Raw genomic sequence first — 19,426 nt, 5'->3', positions numbered from 1 at the left:
TTTGAAAAACAAACAGACATGGAAACAGATGTGTGTCCATTTTATTTTGCGATTCTCTAAATGAGACTTTTTGCGGGTCAAAATTAGAGACTCGCAAAATGTAATGCACAAATGTGGCTCAGACACATTTAGCGATTCTCAATGGGGTCGCAAGGACATACCTCATCAATATTCAGGAGGTAGGCCGCAATTTGCGACCCCATTGGGAATGTCCGCATTCACAGGGATGGTGGCCTGCTGGGGATAGCAGACCAACATGTCTGTGACTGCTTTTAAATAAAAACAGTTTTTTTTTTAAATGCAGCCCATTTTCCTTAAAGTAAAACAGGATGAATTAAAAAACAAAAAACAAATGAAAAGTCTACGGGACCACTACCTGCTCAGAAAAAATATCTACGCTTCCATTCGCAAAGGGGAAGGGGCACTTTGGGGGCCCTCCCGTTTGCAAATGGGTTGCCACCAACTTGAAGTTGGTGGTAACTGTGAATGTTTTGTGACCCCATTCACTGCAGCAAAACATTCCTACATGCCACTGTGATTCAGTGTTAGGATGGGACGTCCTAAACACACCCCTTCCTAACTCCAAATGGCAAAAGCAAAATGCGATTCGGTAAACAAGTTAAGTAGTTGCATTTTGCTTTGGTACATAGAAAAAAAACATTTTTCCAGATGGAAGATGCTTCTTCGTACATCTGGCCCAAGGTTCCTATAACCCGCATAGAATGTGTCATAGTATCTGTTATTATACACACCACATGCTAATCAAAGAAGCTGAGTTTTAGACTAGATGTAAGTCTAGTTTGTTAACTTTCCCATTTTCCTCTCCCTCTCCATGGAGCAGCTGACACCATGCTTGGCAGAGACATCATTAAATGAATAAGGAGCACAGAGTTTCACATCTTAAATCACCCACTGTAAATGCCTGAGAGAGAAGGGAAAATACATTAGTCACACTACAACAACGGAAGCACCAAGAATACAACTTCTAATAACGAAACAACTGACCTTACTCAACTTGCACCCGCCAACCACATCTGCAGTAGAAATACCAGCCGACAGCTCATTGAAGAAGCCACAGCATTCACTGTCACGTCTGTAGCAACAGTTAACCATGTCAAGCACCGGAAAGTGTAATTTGGAAGGGCAGAACGAGGATACGTGTTCTCTGTAATTTAAGCACACAGCTCACTTATAATCTGATACAGAGAACCTGTGGAATGGGCAAACCGAACATGCCAATTACACGTTATAGGTATTTTCAAAATCTGCTACTACAAGTGTACTGATAAGCGCCTCTAGAACTGCATTACTTTAGTTTGGTTATGTAATAATATGATTAATCATTTATCTGAAGCTCATCAGCTGTGACAGTTGCACTTGTGACAAAGTGCACAGTGTGGTGTAACTTTATGTACATTGGCACATAACAGAGAAAATCGTCAAAATAACTAAGTCTGAGACCTTCAAGTGCAGTTGTATGAAACAATATGAACAAAATAACATCTATGTAACCGAATATTGGCAAAACATTATCAAAAACATAAAGATCATGATATCATACTTAAACAATAAACGCCCTAATATCAATGACAAACATATTACATGCAAAAATATAGATACAATGTACTTTAAGATTAATACAGGAATATTTATTTAGCAAATTAATTTTTGCCTACCTAGACTGAATCCTCTTTGTTATGTGATTCATCCAAAAGTCCAATGAGTAGCACTCTATGTGGCAAAAATGTGCACTGGAATTGTTTTCTTCACTTAGATCTACTATATACTAAAATTCTACAGAATGTGTTACTGAGGGTGGGATCACAAATCAAGTAGACGAGTTAACAAGCTACTAGAGTGAACTACAACTAACCATTATCACTGCAGGTGCTACAGTCAGCTTACCACCTGGAACCTAGAGTCTTCTCCGTGCACTCCTTCCTTCCTCCATTCGTCACTTCCTCCCTTATTGAGAGGGGACAACAACATGATAGAGAAGCAAAACAGACAGAGAGATCAAAACCATGGAAAGAGTTTGCAGAGCAGCAAAAAAAAAAAAAAAAGAGATCAACAAGCAAGGTGATGTCAGGCTTTGAGCAGCAGCAGGACGGTCAATCACACCAAACTCTTAATTTCACATGCATCAAAGGAAAAGGTTTTAGATTGCTAATATGAAGTATTTTATTTGGTAAAGTGTGATAACTAGGCCATGAGTGCAGACTAGGCATACCAATTCCTAGCTACATCCAGCACTAGAACAACTAGAAAAGATGAGTCAAGGATAATTAATAGCGGTGAGATGCCCTGGGAGCAACCTACCCAAAGCATCCCACCCGGAATCATAAAGCGCTTTGTTTGATAGAGGTAGAGTCGGCTCTGTCACAGTAGTTAGTCCTAGTCTCACTGTAAACAGTGTAGGATACAGCCATAGGCATGTTTATTTGACACCACCTTGAATTGTCCTACCACAAAAGAACTGGTACAGAGCAGAGTAAGTCCAATCATGTTTTGCCTACTGTAGCACATTCTGCAGCAACTATGAAATAAGAGAGATAATATCTTGTGCACTCTTTGTTTATATTCAATCACGAAAAACACTACACTGTTTCATCACAGTAGCCTAAAATGAACAATATGTGTTTGCTGGGGTCAGCAGATTTCAAGGTGGGCCTGCAAATTAGGTCACATCAGAATCAAATAGAAACAGCCTCATTTAGGTTAGGTAGTGATAGCTGCCCTACTTTTCATTACAGAAACTGTCGCACAAATGGATACTGAAGTAATTATAGTCAGAAATGTTCAGTCCCTCGGGGAGAATGTGATCATGAAATAGTTCTTTATAGCACAGTTATGAAAAACGAAACTTTCATAGATTGCGTCTCACGCTTTTCATGCATGGAAACCAGCAACAGAATGCCTGGCGGAAACAATTCCCTAAATTGCAAGCACACTATATCGCCTTTAAATAGTGAGAAAAAACGTGTCAAATGCATAAGATGAAAATCACGCATGTTTGATGCATATGCGATGTACGCACCTATTTCTACAATACTTTTAAATGTTTCTCATCACTACTGTTCTATATTTTTTAGTATCTTTACACAAAAAGCCTTGATGGATGACTTAAAAAGATATGATCCTGTTAACTTAAATTTTTTAGCAACACTACCGGTTCAAAATGTAATTAGTGTATTGTCTGACTAGACTGCACAGCTGAAATATACTATTGAGTGGGCTTTGTTTCACCCCAAGTAGTATTACTCTCTCACCTCATACTATGCTTGGGGCCTGATGTACGATGCCATTATGTGGTCACAAAAAGCAAATTTTGCTTTTGTGACTGCATAATGGCCTTTCCCAGTGTACTATTGCTATTTTGCGAGCCGGCATGCAAATACCAACTTGCAAAATAGGGATTTTTACTTGCAATTGGAAAGGGCGTCCCAAGGGCATCCCTTCTTAATTGCAAGCCACAAGGGGATGCATAATTGTTTTGTGACCGCAATTGCAGTCACAAAACAATTGCAGTTACCACAAATTTCAAAATGGTGGTAACCCACTCGCAAACGGGAAGGGGTCCACAATGGACCCTTCCCCTTTGTAAATGGATGCAAAAAAAATTTTTCAGAGCAGGCAGTGGTCCCCCGGACCACTGCCTACTCTGAAAAAATTAAACTGAAACATTTAATTTTTCTTTCTGAAATGCATCCCGTTTTCCTTCAAGAAAAACGGGCTGCATTTAAAAAAAAAATTCTAAAAAAAAACAGCTTCATTTAAAAACACGGACATGGTGGTCTGAGTTGTCAAAAGATACCAGGGCACACCTGTGCAGTCCAACAATGTTCATCCAAGTGATAGAGTACATTTCAAAGTTCAAAGACATGTTTCTATAGTTGAAAGAGGTTTATTCTTCTCAAGAAATAGCAAATCCAACATACAGTTGACACTTGTTTTGTCATTTTGACTTTCTCAAGGCCAGAATTTTCTTGAAGGTAGTATCCAAAAGTATTGGGAGGTACGTGGTCCCTTAGTTGTAATAGAGAGAAGTAACTAAGAAGTCATGTACACTCTGTGTTTTCCAAATCAGGCTGGATTTTCTGTTGCCTTTCAATACATAAGTCTATAGAGAATGGCCATGATAAGCCTGATCGACAGTGTCCTGTGCTGTGTAGAGTAAGGCGGTCGTATCTCTTTGGTCTTTGAAATTTACTCTATCACTTGGATGAACATTGTTGGACTACACCGGTGTGCCCTGGTATCTTTTGACAATTTTCAATCCTGATTGGCCTTCCAGTCAGCATTTTCGACACCCGTGGTGGTTGGGTGTTTAACCAGGCTGGTATCCACCTCATTATTTCTATAGGACTAAGGAATCCCCCAGAGAAGTATACATACATATTGGATTGGATGTGCAAACTCTATAGCATAAACCACCCTTTTTGCTGTATTGTACTATCCCGGTGTGTGCAGGCGTTTTCAATGGGGTCACGAATTGCAATCTACCTCATGAATATTACTTAGGTAGGTCATTTGCGACCTCATTGGGAATCACAAACAGTGTGGTTTATAATGTTGTGTATTTGGCTTTGAAACTTGTAATTTGCGACTTGCAAATGAGTCGCAAATTTCGAGTCACAAAATTCATGGTCGTACATCTGGCCCTTGGTGTATCATTCCAACTCCCACAGAGTGCTTGAACTGAAAGGGAAGAGGGCTCACATTACATCTGAGAAATACTGTTAACTAACATACATACAATTATTTCATCTCATACATTAATTTTTTATGTAAAACAGGGATGCAACTAGAATCGAACTTTGGGGGGGGGTTAAGACATCTAACAGTAGGGGTGGGACCATCTTCAGAACTTAATAGAAAATTACTTCTGGGACCTTCCTTCACTGTTCTGGGCCAATGTGTAATAGTGGGGGAGTCATTTACCTGGATAAAATGTGGTGAACATCGTATTTTAAAGCAAACCGGGCCAGTAGGAAGGATCTCAGCAAAACAGTACTTGGTAACATTTACAGGGGGTGCTGGGCTCTTCATTAAGAAAAATTAGCAAGATGTATGGCAAACCTCGCATTTTAAAATACATTGAGCCAGTTGACCTGGCAGGATGTGGATGTCTTTCTAGTGTGTGCATTATCAGTGATTCTTTTGATCCTAAACACATTAGACTAGTTGTGTATGACTTTAAAAATGATTGCAAAATATCTGAAAATCCTTACCCCAAAGGGGTTTTGGAAAAGTGGTGACACGAAACATAGCTTAAGCAAAATGTGTTCAATTATTTCAATTTCATACTGCACTTACATGCATATAATACCTTTACACTGTTTTCAAGATGGGGCATTAGTGAAGGAGAAAACATTCTTGCTGTTCTGTGGAAAGGATGTCCCATGTGCATGCAACAGAACAGATAGAAACTGGAATATGTACTCCATGGTACTAGATGATAACTCAGTGTTACAGTTTCCATCTAGTATTCTTGGTTTTGATAAGATTTGTCCCTCTAGCCTGGAATCTTACACACATTTGAAAAGATGTTGGATAAAGAAACATGCACAAAGCACAGAAACCAAGCACTAACCATGAGCTTCCATAGTTCTGTTGCTGCACAAAACCTAAATCCAAATTCGTAACATATTCATGAACACTGGTTAAAGCAGAATAAGTAATAGCACTTTTTGTGAAAATAAGTGGCAGCAGTACTTACAGTATAATTTGACTACCAGCTGAAACGGTTGTGGAATCTTTACATATGGTTTTCCAAATGGCATTGTCAGTGGTTTCTGTCGAATTATTTTGGGAAGCAAATGGATAAAAAAATAGGACCTCTTGGGGAAATGCTCACATGTAGCATAACAAGCCTTGAAGAAGGAATTGTGGAGAAATTCAGAAAAAAAAGACTGGACAAATTGGAGCAATTAGTGTGAGGAAAAGAGTGAGTCATAAAAACATTTTATTTCAGGGGTAGAGTTCTGAGTAGGAAGCAACTACTCCAAAACAGTAATTACATGAATTTGCCATTATCCTTTTCATGCACTGCCTGCTAATCTATTTCTTTCCCTTCAAACCACTGTAAACCGTTGTAAAAGATTTGACTTCCATAAACCTTATGACATCTGTCTTTCCAGGAACCAAGTTATCTCTCCCTCAATTGAATATGCCTATTAGGAAGACTCATTGTTTGATGCATGTAGACAGTTTATTGCCTCTGAGTGGCTTGCTAGAGCCTGCACTTGACCATCTTGAAAAGCTCAGTGTGTCCATCTGTCAAGCCCTGATTTCTCTGTCTATCACCAAACATGTCTAGCTCCTTCCCTCTCTCGTGTTCACCTGCCCTCTCCTGCTTTTCGTTATCTCGTGTTCCTTCTTTCCATGATGGTCAGGCACTTAATGAAGAATATATTTTCTGTCCCATGAGAATGCAGAGCGTTGAGGGATGACCACTCAAATCACAATATTCTTTCTTCATTCCCTCTATCTGGTCTCATCTTCTTCTGCTCTCTCTTTTCTGACTCTCCTGTTCCTCCCCTCCTAATTAGCACCATTTCCCCTTTTACACTTCCATCTCCTTGCTTCTCTTCCTCTGTCCTTCTCTACCCTTTCCATCTCGAGGTCTCTCACTCTCTTTTTGTCCTGGTTTCTCTCTCTCTGGGTCTCACTAGGTTTATTTTTGAAAGGGCTGAAAGGACATGGATAGGTAGAGGAAGAGATGAGGACCAACAGATTAGAGGAAATGAAGTTCTGAGAGGTGAGTGTGGGGAAGGGCTTTTTGGTAGAGGGCAGGAAGCAAGGTCAAAAGAAGAAGAAGGGTGGTAAGGGGGAGAGAGGAGGAGGGATGTCGATGAGGGAGAGAAAGAGCTGAGAGAAAAATAGGATAATGTGATTGTGGGATGGGCAGAGCCTTCCTCCTTACCCTCTACCCTTCTCCCCTCATTCTTCTTCATTTAGCCAGTCTCCTTTCTCTCACTAAAGCTTGCCTTCTCCGTCCAGTCTGTCTTGCTAAAACTGTCTCCCTATCACTGTTTTCCTTAATTTTCTCACTCCCCTTTTTTCCCTTCTGTTTTTATTGCTCTGCTGTGCATCTCCCTTACACTTCCCCTTCTCTTCCTCTTTCACGTACTCTTCACTCTTCCTGTCCCTCTTCCACTGGCCTGCCATTCTCATCATTCTTCTATTTCTACCCAACATTCTTTCCTATAGCTTTCTATTTTTTCCTTTTCTCTGCACCGTCCTTCTCTGACTTTTTCTCTCTCATTTTCTTCCCCTCTTCACTTTCTGCATGTCCTCCATATTTCTATCCTTTTGTTCCTGTATCCCCGCTTTCTTTCACTTACAATTTTGTTCCTTGCATTCTGTTTTTACCCTCATTTCCTCCTCTCTCCAACATATTCTGTCATCTCTCCTTATCTGCCCTTTTCTGTATGTCTTCCGTCTCTGATTTGTTTGTCACTCTGCTTATCTCGTCACATCCCATCACTTTCCTCATTCTTTTTCCATCTATCTATCCCTTGTTCTTTTATTTATATGTATCTCAAACTCTTTCTACTGTGTCTGTTCCTGTTTTTTGCTTTTAATCGCCACCATTTCCTAGTTTGTTTCATTCTCATTTTTCTGCTTATTATAGCATAGAGCATGGAGCAATGGGTCAGCCAATTTAGCATTGGCTAACCACACTGCAAGTGTCGGCATTGAGCTCTTTCACAATAGATTCATTCAGTGCCAAGGATTGCTATGGTTATGTGTGCTTTTGAAACCCAAAGATATTAGCTGTTAACAACTTTTTCTAATATATTGATGATTGTCCAGCAAAACAAGTATTGACAAAGTCGAAAAAATGGTGGCCAATGCCAGACCTATCCGCTTTGCCAGTGATTGTTATGTGTTGTACTTAGTTCCTGTTGCAACCTCTACTTCTGAAGAAACATGTTTCTTGATTGCACAATTATGGTGACTTGTGCTTTATGTTGCACTTGCTCCAGCAACTTTCTTCCATCCGTTCTTTGACACACACTTTAAAACATTTAAGTAGGATGAAAGACTATGAAGCCTCTGTTGAAATTAATAATTGTGCCCTATAGGGCAGACACAGATTTCTGCAAAAGTCACAAAAGTGAACCATAAGCCCACATAAGGCCATGGCAAAACTTTCGTTACATAGATGAACTCTTGTAAAATTTACAAATTTTGTGTTTAAGCACATTTTTCAAAATTTCCTGCCATTTCACAAGTGCAAATTTGTTCTTAATTAGTGCCACAGGACACTAGTCTTAGCATAAAATGTCTTACAGGGAGAGCAAAACCACAGTAGCGGTGCATTTTTTCTCAAACCAGTCTTCTACTGGATTCTCGAGTGGCTCTTCTACAGAAGGCATGCCCTCACAAAACATTACTTGCATTTTAGAAAAAATGCAATAGTGGTCACTCCTAACTCACATGTAACATCATACTAGGTCTACTTAATGCGATCCAATGCCAGAATGTAAAATATATTTTGTTCAGTTCAAGTCAAAATAGTGTCATGTATTACGATTGTCCTTGCATTACTAAAAAACATACAGACTACTATTAGGATTTCCTTTCTAATGTGACATGCCCCTTTCTTTGTCTTTGTAAAGCAAACCTTTTTTCAGAAGATTATCGCTCGCTTTGGCAAAATTTCATACTAATAGTAGCTTCCCTTTTCTGCTTTGGTTGAAATGAGAGCATGCAAGGCAATATACACAGGGTACATGGATGGCTACAGGGATGACATTTGGGATCACTGCTATTTTAAGCCTACCCCCCTCCCCCCCCTCCCGGACACCTTATGTAGCCCAGGTGACTATTTACATTTCTGAAAGCGAAACCACGTGAACCAATGATCAAAAGAATAAACGAAACAGAGGTCAGTAAAACTATAATTGGCTCTCCTACTTCAAGCAGCATGAGAGTGACCTTTGGCCTGTCTGTTGCAGCCCAGCCAGCCCCTCTAACGTCTGTTGACAGGGTGGGCTGAAGCCCTTTCAGCCCAATTGGTGTTGCGCCCCTGATGGAAACCAATCATTTTTTTGTATTTTTTAATACTGCAGTAAGCTTGAAAATGTAGTTGTCAGAACTCGAGTGAGCGCCGTTAGCCATACCACTATTACCATCACTTTGCTTGTGCATGCCTCTTTTTGCATGCTATACCTCAGAAAAAGCCATTTTTTGTTTATATTGTGGCTGTCTGTGAAAGTAAGTCATCATACTGTGCATGTACCTCAGGACTGCACTAACCCCTTGTTCGTTCTGCAAGTTTTCTCGCTGGTGTTCCACTTCTGACACTCCCAGTCTCTGGGTATTTGTCATGTTAAGAATGGATGGAGAGCACGTTTTGTACCTAGATCTTACAGCCATTCCAAAGATTACATAAACCAGGATGCTGCATTGCCGCATAACAAAGTAGAAGAGAAAGAGACCTAAATCTATTCATTGGATGTGTTGAGGGCATCCAGCTAGAAACTATACAAATACTCCAATAACTTACCTACCACACCTAGGTGGGAATATAGAATTGACAGGAGTGTGCCCTGGTTAACTGCTTTTCCACGGCAGCCAAGGTCAGCCAAAAGAGCACGCAGCACAAAAGAGCAGGGATGCCCACCATCAATAGTGTTTAGAAAATTATTTGACACCTGCATAGGGGTCACTGCATACAACTTTGATATGACCTCTTTTTTCTGGTCTCTGATATTGTATGTGACCATCAGTTGCCTGTGTTTTGGGCTGTTTCCTGTGACTAGACCCTCTGCGTACAGTTCCGAAGTAAAATTCTGTAGCCTTTAGTCTCGACACGTGTCTGTGGGGGTTATTACAACTTTGGAGGAGGTGTTAATCCGTCCCAAATGTGACGGATATACCACCAGCCGTATTACGAGTTCCATAGGATATAATGGACTCGTAATAAGGCTGGTGGTATATCCGTCACTTTACCGTCACTTTTGGGACGGATTAACACCTCCTCCAAAGTTGTAATAACCCCCTGTGTCTGTATCTTTGTTTGTCAGTGGGTAGTTTATCGTTCATCATCTTGTACCGACAGGATCAAGTAGTGTGACACAAAGGCTCATATTTAAGAAAAGCTAGCGCCGCATTTGCGTTATTTTTTTTAGGCTAATCATTCCTTAGTGCCACCATGTGTCATTTTTTAAATATGTTGCACCAATAGCACTACGGAATAACGTTACCTTGCGGTACATTTTTTGACACATAGCTGCTCTAGCGCCGTTGTGTGTCATTTTTCTTATATGTGGGCAAAAAAAAAAATTCTTGCAAGTATAGAGAGTGTGCATCTCAGCCTCTGATCTGTGAATATTGGTTACAAAAGGATGAGTTGGCCCAACATGGTGTGCATGAGATTTGAATTTCGGAAGACATTGGATCTGGAATAAAGAGAGGTTCTGATTACAAGTTAGCTATTATTGCCTGATATGTGGAATAAATCCTCTTACCGCACAAATCAGAATGTTCAGTTTTGTTTTCATTACCGCACCACTACCCTATCCAACATGCACATTTCAGTAGGTCGAACCTGCTGACATTTGCTGGAAAAAAATCCCTGTTAAATAATGATACAAGCATTATTTATTGCAGTAAGAGATGAAAGGTGCATGTTATGCAAACATTTCAAAGCGAAAACTCAGAAAATGAAGTATTTACCACACCATGTAATTACCACAGCCGGTGGTTTTGGTATTTACTGGGCGAGGTAAATATCTCACCTTCATCCTAGGGGACTCTTAATTAGGGCCACAATGACCCTTGTCAGAAAAGTCCTCATCGATAATAATTGTTTCACATCACTTCTCATTTTTTTTGTCCCAAATACATGTTTAGATTCAAAGAAATGACGGCACTTTTTAAAAATTGCACAGCTGATTGAAGAAAATAATTCCTTGATTATGTTTTAAGTGTTCCCAGTATGCGGATGCTAATAAAGGGCGAAAACACAATGTAGAAAATATCTCTGTTTTTCTTACACAAAGCACTGTAGAAATTTAATTGTAACAACGTTATAGCACAATTGAATATCTGTTTTTTCTACTGATGCTTTTATTAAGCAGCTGCACGTTCAACCGTGTGACTCGCCTAGATGTGAATAAACCGGCAGAACAGATTAGCAAAACAACTGTAGTCCTTTACATGCGAACATAGCAACAACAGCACAAAAGGTCTGCGGTTTAGGATTCCTTTTTCGCGCTTTGAGGCATGCTGTGTAGCACAAGGAGCTTTGGCGGAAAACACATTCTGCATGCTGGGGAATGCTTAGGGGCTTAATTTAATCTATTGGAAAAAAGATTTAGCTGAATCGATGTGAAGTCCAGGGTTATGAATGTGTTTTTGATAGGAAAAACAGTGTTCTGAGTCAGTGGTAATCTTTCCATGACAATCGTTCATTATGGCTAAATAAGAACAGGCGCTTGTGCTGTTTCATTCCCTTAAAACATAGAAAAAAGTCAGATAAATGCGCGAGAATAGTCAATAAAATCCGCTTTCACGGGAGATAAAACGTTAATACGTCTGAGTCATCAAAGAGAAGTTGTTTAGCTCTCAAGAGATTGAAAGTCGGTGCTTTAGTGTAGAGAAAGTATACTGCATGAAGCTATTTATTGTGTCACTACTACAAAAGTCGCTTCGCGTGCTCATCGTGATAGGTCCCTTCTGTGACGCATACATGTTGCAAATATTTCCCTTAAAATGCAGTTTGTGAGATTTTATGTTTTATATTTATATTTTATATAGCAACTTTAATCTGGAATCTCCCAGTCAGTGATGTCTTTCATACAATGCCAATCGTCTCCCCCCGGCCACTTCAAGGCCCATTTAAAGAAACAAATGCGATCAGCTTAATAACAGACAATGTTATGTAATTATGTTGTTGCATGGTTTGGTGTGTTTTACTATGTTATGACGTTATGTTATTCTTTGGTGTGCTATGTACTTTATGTTACGTTGATATGTTATGTTGGTTATGTTATGGGAAGTTATAATAATTCATGTAATTAAATCGGAAGTAGGAATATATTAGACTGACTTACTACTGGATAGGAGACATAAAGAGAAAACAGAGTCTTGGAATAGTCAGTTCATCACAGGAGTGGGACCGCCAAGCAGTCCGCAGCCAAGATGCAGCCATCAGTTAAGGAGCAGTAGGGTTATTAGCCTTAACAGCCCCAGCAGAACCAGCATTCTGACTCTGGCCTCAGTTGGGATCCGAACTCCCTGACCACACATCTCAGCCCACTACATCTGCACTGTGTGGATATTCAAGCATCCACACACCGAGCAACTGTTCTGCACTTTTCCAGCAGGTGATCAGCATGTTCCTTGCCTGACCCTTAAGCTTGTCCCTCCGAAAGCTAATTGTATCTGTGTTTTATTTGTGTTCATGTTTGAGCTTGAGTTTGCTGTGTCTGCCCTCCATCCTGTACTTTTTTCTGCATGCTGCTGTGCAACCCTGCATTTAGATGTGCTTTGATGGGATAATTACTTTCTGCCGTCTGTTGCTCTTGCAGTTAACACGCTTCGGGAGTGAACTACAACTAACTATAGCCACCACAGGGCCTACAGCCAGCATACCACCTGAACCCACTCTCCATAATGCACAGAGGAACTCCTTCTTTCCTTGATTAGTCCCTTCCTTCCTTATCGAGAGGGGACAAAAAAGTGAGAGAAAAGCAAAACAGACAAAGAAACAAAAGAAATAGGTCATAAAAAGAACCACAGAGAAGGTTACAATTGTCATCCATAGTGGTTTAGCTAGGCAAGACCCTTCAATACACCCCCAGCGCTAAAAACATAATCTGGTGCAATGTAAAGTGAAACACCCAGGCCCCAAAAACGCTCACAGGAAAAGGAAACAAATGTATCAGACAAGACAAGACTTGTGTGGCAAAAGGAAACTGGGATGATAACAAAAACAGCATCACCATTTGTGGCAGTCCAGCAATGGCATTCTTGATCTCATTCCCCAGCGAGACCTTTTACAAATGGAGGAGGGGGATGAGAAAGCACAAAAAAGATTACTAATAGCAAAAGATCCAAAACAATCACCAAAGACAACCCAAGGCTTTCAAAAGGCGAAAGGGGAATTAATCAGCTCCATCATCCAACACTAAGAGTGAAGATAAAGAACAAACATGTAGTGCTGATGCCGCATCCTTCCTGACAGGATGCACCCAGAGAATCTGACTATCTGTCTTAAACTCCTCACCCAAGAACATCATTTGCGGCATATCTCGAGTCATCCCTCAGCCCATATTATTCAACCCCCTGGCGGAAATCATCAGATCCCACAGGCTCAGCATCATCTCCACAGACAATACTCAACTCATCCTCTCACTCACTGAAGACTCTACCACCACCAAAACAAGCTTCTACAATGACATGACCAGCAAAGTTGATTGGATGAAAGCAAACTGCCTCAAACTCAACTCGGACAAGACAGAAATCCTGATCTTCGGGAAAAACACTTTGTTGTGGGACCATAGCTGGTGGCCAGCTGAACTCTGACCAACTCCCATGCTCACAGGCCACATCTGCAACCTTTGCATCATCCCTGACAGCAATCTGACCATGAAGCACCACATAAAAGCAGTCACGTCCTCCTGCTTCCACACCCTCCGAATGCTCTGCAGAATCTTCCAATTGGACCCAGCTGACACCAGGAAAACCGTCTCCCAGACCCTCGTCACCAGTCACTTCGACTACAGCAAAGCTCTCTATGTTAGCATCTCCTCACAGGTTCTAAAGAAAGTCCAGAAAATACAGAACACCACAGCCAGACTCATCCTGGACCTACCCAAACACACTCATATCATTCCCCCACCTCAGAGACTTCCACTGACTCCCTGTTATGCAGAGATGCCTCCTCAAGCTCCTCAATCACACCTACAAAGCCCTGCATGATCAAGGTCTAGACTCCATCAACCACCACCTACAATTCCACCAGCCAGTCAGAAACCTTGGTTCTTCCTCTCTGGCCCTTGTACACACTCCCAGGATCCGTTTGTGCTGCAGCAGTGGCCACTCATTCTCCTACATTGTCTCCTAAGCCTGGAATGATCTTCCCCTCACCCTCAGAACTGCATCTTCACTGGCAGACTTCAGAAAGAGACTCAAGACTTGGCACTTTAACAGAGAAATCATACCCCAGTGCCCAGATACCCCAGGAGTACTTAGTGGAGGCGGCAGGATGGCTGCACAGTGGACAAGACTCTGAGGACTACATCTTTCCTCGGGGACCTCAACTTCCATATCAATTACCTCAACGACAACAACACTGCACATTTCATTGACAGCATGAGCAGCCTTGGACTGACACAGATCATCTGCGACCCCATGCACACTGAAGGTCACATGCTGGACCCTACCTTCACCTCTAGCAACCACATCAAATACAGCCATGTCACAGAACATACATCGACTGATCACTCCATCATCCACTTCAGCATCGCCAGTCCCCGCACGACCACCCCCAAGATGACCATTGCCCCCACTGCAGCTGGAGCAAAATTTTAGAGACCAGTTGGGCTGATGCCCTTAACACATCCAAGCCTGCTGCCACCACCAGCTTGGAACAGGGAATTAAAAACTTCAATGCCTGGATCACCAGCAGTGCTGGTAGCATTGCCTCCATCAAGAACAATAATCAGAGAAAATCCTGCATAATGGCCAGCTGGTATACCCAAGAACTCAGAACAGCAAAACAGGACAGTAAACAGCTGGAGAGGAGATGGTGTGCTAGCAAGGACTCCGCCTACAGGGCAGTCTTCAAGACCTCCCTCAACCTCTACCACCACCTGCTGAGGGCAACAAAGAAGGCAGCCCTAGCTGCACACATGTGAACCAGCACCAACAGCAAGGAACTTTTCAACATCATTAAGGAATTCTCCATCCCAGCTGCCAGTGAAAACAACATCACACCCTTACAAGAGCTGTGCAACAACCTCATCAACTTCATCCATAACAAGAAACTTCAAACCCCAACCTGTACCTATGCATTTCCTTGACAGATCTTCCCCCACTGCAACCTATGCACATCACAGACTGACCACCTGTAACCTCCTCTACACCCATGACACCACCTCCACCATGTAATCCATAAACTCAGGAGCTCTCACAGACCCATGCTCACACAACATATTTAACCTCAAAAACCAAAGGATTGGCCAGGAAATCACCACCTTGCTCAGCACCTCAATCACCAAAGCAACATTTCCTGATACCTGAAAACACACCAAAGTCAGATCAACACTCAAAAAACCCTCTGCCAACCCCAGCAAGATGAAAAACAAGTGATAAATCTTCCTGCTCCCATTGCCAGCCAAGGTACTGGAACAGTTATCATCAAGCAACTCACAACATACCTGGAGCAGAACCAGCTACTCAATACCTCCCAATCTGGCTTCCACAGCAATCACAGCACCCAGACTAGCCTGATCATAGCCACCGATGACATCCAAACCCCCCTCGAACAAAGAAAAACAGCAGCTCTAATCCTCATTTACCTCTCGGCAGCTTTCAACACTGTATCCCACTACACACTGATCAAAAGACTCCAAAACATCAGCTCCAAGGGAATGCACTCACATGGATCACCTCCTTCTGCACCAGAAGAACACAGATGGTCCCGTCGACCACCTTTCACCTCCGAACCCAAAGATATCGTCTGTGGTATCCTCCATGGCTCATCCCTCAGCCTCATGCTCTTCAATACATACATGACCCCGTTGGTCAACATCGTCTAATCTCATGGTCTCAACCTAATATCCTACACACACAACACCAAACTCATCCTCTCACTCAATGATGACCCTACGACCACCTGGACCAACTTCCACAGATGCCTGACAAGTGTCACCAACTGGGTGAAGTACGACTGCCTGAAGTTAAACACAAACAACATGGAAATACTGATCTCCAGCAACAACTGCGACTCATGCAATGTCTCCTGGTGGCCATCAGACCTAGGACCCACATACACACATTCTGACCACGCCAGAAATGCCAAAATTATCATTGACCACAAGCTCACCATGAAAATACAGAGCAATGCAGTCTCCTCTGTCTGCTTCCTCTATCTGTGCATTATCTGAAAGATCTTGAAGTGACTACCCCTGCACATGAGACACACATTGACATTCCCTCATCACCAGTCGACTACACTATGGAAATGCCCTCTACATAGGAATTGCCGCACACCTCCTATAAAGACTCAGTTCATACAGAGCACCACAGGCAGACTCATCTTCGACCTCCTCCACCAAACCCACATCACGCCCAGCCTCAGGCATCTCCACTGGTTCCATGTCCAGAAAAGATGCCAATTCAAGCTGCTGACCCACACACACAATTGTTTTCACAACCAAGGACTTGTATACATCAACCACCACTTGAATTTCCACCAATCATTGAGAAGATGAACTCTACCTCCCTATCACTTGCCCACACTCCCTGCATCTACTGAAGCAGAAGTGGAGGAGGCTCCTTCTCCTGCATCACGACAAAGATCTGAAACAGCCCTCCACACAGCTGCGGACCATCACTTCACTTCTGGCATTCCTAAGGGCCCTCAAGACCTAGCGGGGGATAACCTGTGCTTTATAAATCTTGACTGATTGATTGACTTTCCCTCTTACCTCACTCGGCTACATCAAAGCACAAGAATCAATCAAAAATTAGATACATGCATTTTGAACACTGGATGATGAGTTTTGTCCTGGGTTAAATAGTTTAAAAGTTATGTTTAGATGGAATAGATTGTATGGTAGAATATTTCCATGCATATTGTGTCAGTATAGATTTTGAAAAGAGTCTTATATCGTGGTTGAAGGCATCTGCAGGTTACATACCTCATGTTCTTGATTTAGAAGAACATTTATCTATGTCAACTGAGACTGCAGACAATCAAACTCTAGTATAAATATGCTGTTCTTCTCTTTTTAAGTCAAAGGTTTTTGCAATCTGGTGAACATTTGCTGGCTGTCAGCCTAGCTCTGTTTCTCATGAAAGTCATCTTTACTGCGACTTTGGAGGAACAGTTTGCAGTGCAACAGAATAATAGGTGAGAAGCTTGCCTTTTGTTTCTTTCGGGTCACAGCTGCAGTGAAACACTTGCATGAGAGTCATATTTTTTTACCCCATGGCGTAAAATGTAAATAGATTGATGGATAATTATACTGGGACTTTTTCCTCACTAATTCTTGAATTTTCAGGACTCATGCTTTATTATGTATTTTTATTAACCCTCACATGTGTGAGATGTTAGTCATTTAGAAGGACTCCTACAGTATTTGCTATTGCTTTTAAGCCTGCATATTTCTTTATTATGGTGGTGGTTTTGCTGATATTATTTATTTAGTGAGGTGGTAGTTTGCTGATTCAATAGCATAGTGTGGTGGTCACATCATAAATACAATAAATTAAGTTGCATATTAGCAGTGCCCTACTTCCTGGATATCCCGGTAAACATGTCACCTTATATTACTGGTCTTTTGATGGTAGTACCCTTTGTACAGACAATTGTGCTGCAACCTGAAAAGTATGAACAGATTAATCTCGAGCAGGACACGACAGAGGTTGCTCCAACACAGATACTACTCATGACAGACTATATCTATAAAATGGTTTATGGGCCACTCTGAGCATTGTACATCCATGCAGTGTGGCTGTTCCTAAATTGGATACCTCCATCTTTGGCTTCCTTTCTTTGCTCGATCCAAATTGTCAATACCAAAAGGGTGGATGAATGTGATTTCTAGGCCTTGGAGGAGTTCTGCTACTTGGAACTCCGCAAAGTGCTGGAAAAACTTTGCAGCGCTACGCGGAGTTCCGCAAGTGGCGGAGATTGGGTAAGTTGCACTGTTCATGTTGATTTTCGGCACCAGGAGTTTCTCCTGTGCTGTAAAATCAGCGTGACCAGTATCATGCGGAACACCAGAGGGTGCCAACTTATTTCTGCAGCTTGAGTACATTTTCTACTCAAGCGTCAATTTCCTCAACATGAACAGCAGTTTTCTCAATGTGAAGAAGTGCGGCCTTCCATGACCGTCCGGGGTCAGAAATCTCACTTGCGCTCACCAACATATCAATTTATCTCACTCACTCTCACCAATTTAATTTTGGCAAGCCACACTAGAGAAAAAACTCTGCTCCACATCACTTTGCAGATTGTTTCAGAACTCTGTGCTCTGGATGGAGGGTGGAGTGGGAAAAACTCTGCGAACTCCATTGCCAGAGCATAATTCTTCATCTACCCGTAGTCATATCTGTCACATTATGGTAGTTGTGTCTCAATGAAATGTTCAAATCTTGAACAAACAGGTTTGTAAAAGCTGCTTTTGATGATGCTCAGTAATGTAAAGTGGAGCAAAATCAACCACTACAATCAAGAAATATGACGGGTGATGCTTCAGAAATCTATCAAATGAGGGAAACCAGAGGAGAGCCAATTAGTGTTTAGGAAACATCTTTGGAAGCAAGATGGTATCCACATTTATTCCCAGTTGGCTAATATGATGATCGTCCAGTACAAATGTCTCCATTAGAGTATCAAGTAACAAGATTATATTTGGAAGATCCACACTTTCATCAGGACATTCCTTATATTTTCACACTTGTGTGGGAAAGTAAACTTTCAGTCCCTTCTTATGCTGCTATATACGTTATGGGAACTAGAACTGGCTTCAATAATATAACAGCACAACATTTTATTCCAAAAGTGTAGGAGAAAGATGAGAACCTAGATTATAACTTGATCAACATTATAGCATGGTTGCGAAGGGCAAATGAATAATGGTTTCAAAGACATGAAGAATTGAAATCTATGCTTACAAACATAGGACCGAAAACTTGGTTTATTAGCTTAAGCTGTGCTAAGTGTCTATTGGTTGACTTACGTCATTTTCTACTTGAAGCAAATGCTAATATTGCAAAGATTAACAGCAAAACAACAGCTGAATTCTGCTCTATGGATCCTGCTTATCTTTGCAGATATTTCAACCACAAGCCACAAACTATACTTCAATACATCACCAACAAGAAGAAACATCCCCTTTGAAAGGTATTTGATTTCTTTTGGAAAAAAGAGTATCATGCAAGGGGTGCAGCACACATTCAGATTTTTTTGTGGATTAAAGATGCACCTACATTTGCATATGACTGTGTTGAATCAGTTCTATATTTCCATGAATGTTATGTCACTTGCAACATCCCTAACAAAGAGCAAAACAAGGGACCTTTTGCCCAAATTGTAAGATTTAACTCGCATAAGTCTGGCAAATACTGCTTAAGATTATATCTAAAGAAACTAAACATTACACATAATGTCACTTGAATTTCCAGGGATAATCTTATAGAAAGGGAGAGTTAACAATTTCAAGTCATCTGCAAGACA

This window comes from Pleurodeles waltl, chromosome 5, assembly GCF_031143425.1.
Source record: "Pleurodeles waltl isolate 20211129_DDA chromosome 5, aPleWal1.hap1.20221129, whole genome shotgun sequence".
NCBI classification, from domain to species: domain Eukaryota; kingdom Metazoa; phylum Chordata; class Amphibia; order Caudata; family Salamandridae; genus Pleurodeles; species Pleurodeles waltl.
Note: the sequence above shows the minus strand (reverse complement) of the source record.